General features: G+C 35.9%; 1 pseudogene; it reads right to left on the bottom strand.

Moving 5' to 3' along the window:
* LOC101577214 overlaps positions 1-1,951 on the bottom strand; it is a 7,516-nt pseudogene extending 5,565 nt beyond the window's left edge.
* Between the last annotated feature and the right edge of the window lie 413 nt (positions 1,952-2,364).

The raw sequence follows: 2,364 nt of genomic DNA, 5'->3' as shown, positions 1-2,364 counted from the left end.
AGAGAGAGAGAGAGAGAGAGAGAGAGAGAGAATTACAGTATAGTGTTTTCAGTTCTTTTGGGCAAATACCCAGAAGGGGAATAGCTGGATTGAATGAGATTTTCAGTCCTAGTTTTTTGAGGAGTCTCCACACTGATTTCCATACTGGTTCTACTAGTCTACATTCCCACCAAAGTGGAGAAGGGTTCCCTTTCCTCACAGCCTCTCCAGCATTTGTTACTAGTTGATTTCTTTATGATTGCCATTCCTTCTGGGGTGAGATGGTATCTCAGCATTGTTTTAATTTGCATTTTTCAAATGGCTAGTGCTGTGGAACATTTTTCCATGTATTTATTTGCCACTTGTATCTCTTTCTCTGAGAAATATGTATTCAACTCAGATGCCCATTTTTGGACTGGGTCTTTAAATTTTGGGGTCTGAATTTTTTTAATTCTTTATATAGTTTCAATAGAAGTCCTTTGTCTGAGTGATTGTTGGTTATGATTTTTTTTTCCCAATTTGTGGGTTGTCTTCTCACTCTGTTGGTTATTTCTTTTGACATGCAGAAACTTCTCAATAAGAGGAGAGCCTAGTTGTTGATGCCTTGCAGTATTCCCTGTGAAGTTTGCTTTTTGTTCATGAACTGTCTGCCTACTCCTATGTCTTCAAGATCTCCATCTATTTTCTCTTCCAGGATATTCAGTTTTTTCTCTTTTAATGTTTAGATCTGTGTGTGTGTGTGTGTGTGTGTGTGTGTGTGTGTGGTACTAATGTTTAGATCTTTAATCAATTTTGACTTTAGTTTACTACATGGTGATAGACTCAAGTCTAGTTTTAGTTTCAGGCATGTGGTAAGCCAGTTTTTCCAGCACCACTTGTTAAAGAGGCCATCTTTCCTCCACTGAACATGTTTGGCCCCTTTGTAAAGATGAGATGGCTGAGTGTGTTTGTAGTTGTATTTGCATCTTCTGTTCTGTTCCATTCTACTTTTTTGCAGTAATAATGTTTATGTTTACTCTGTTGATTTTCAATTTATTTTTAAATTCTATCATTGAATTTGTTAATAGAAATATATATTTTATTATACCTAACTATCCACAATAAAATAAAATACTCAACCACCAACTAGATAAGCTACATAAACAACTTGAGATGACACATGAAAAACATCTTCAAGTTTGTTGTTATTTGGAGAAATTATGAAGATGATGAATGCTATCTAAGGGCGTGGGGTCCATCTGTTTAGGCATCTTGAAGGTCAAAATACAGTGTCCAATGCAAAAGTGGAAAAGAGAACAACCTCAGAAGGTTTAATGACCCAAAAGGACAACTCCTTTTTTTTTTTTTTTCTTTTTTTGCCAACCAGGAGTCTTCTCGGGATCCTTTTATCCATCTATCATCTACTGGGCAACAGGACTTTCTTCTCCAGTATACTTGGTAAGTCATTAATGCAGACTGATGGCTACTATTACACATGGCAAAGGTAAAGTATTTCTTCATATACTTCATCTATCTTCAGATAGTGAATTTTAATTTTCCATTTCATCTTTCAAAATATGTCCTTCCCTTATTCTGATACCAAAAATTACTTAGGTATGCCTAGATATATGCAAACCCTTGTGAAGACTCTAGACTAAAAGCTTAGTTCTTCATGTGAAGCCATTTTTTTAAAGAAACAAATAAAATGATCATATTTACTTGAATATTTGTTCTTAGACTTGGTGACAGTATGACATACAATACAAAAAATATAGCAAAAGTTGGAGCAGAAATGTAATGCAGGCCCACTCTTCCTTTTAGAGAGGAATGCAAAGCTCTGACCTTTGCCACATACAGGTAAAGAGATTAGATGGCTTTTAAATGCTAAAAATTAGACTATAATTAGGCAAAATCAAAGTGGAGCAGCAATACTCACCATCTGATTTCCAGAACTTTCAATATTCATTGTGTATTTTCCATGTTTTCTGTCCATTCTGCCCTTGTCAGTCTCACAGGCTTACTCCAAGAATATTTTTTAGTCTGTCCATTGCCCTTTATAACTGCAAACATGAGAAACAATTAAATCAACTTGTGCAAAATCACTATGATGCATCTGTGCCATGTGGATTAAACTAAATAAAGTGTAATTAATTATTAAAAGAGGACGCACCTTAGAAGAGGAAATGTGTTAATTACAGAAAGATTCAAGAAGATCAATACTTCTGAGAGTTGTGACTAGCATCGCAGCTCTCCAGACAGAAACTGAAGAGCTTGCATAATTCTTGTTTGGGTTCTTGTTGGCCCTGTCTTACTGACTCAGGAAAATAATTCTGAGGTACACGTTTGCCAGTGTTTCCACCGACTTAGACATGACTGCCTTCCATCTCTTTCTGGCACCATCTCTTG

Source organism: Octodon degus, unplaced genomic scaffold (genome assembly GCF_000260255.1).
Source record: "Octodon degus isolate 3935 unplaced genomic scaffold, OctDeg1.0 scaffold00003, whole genome shotgun sequence".
NCBI lineage: Eukaryota > Metazoa > Chordata > Mammalia > Rodentia > Octodontidae > Octodon > Octodon degus.
The sequence above is the reverse complement of the archived record's forward strand: the minus strand, read 5'-3'. Positions and strand labels throughout refer to the sequence as shown.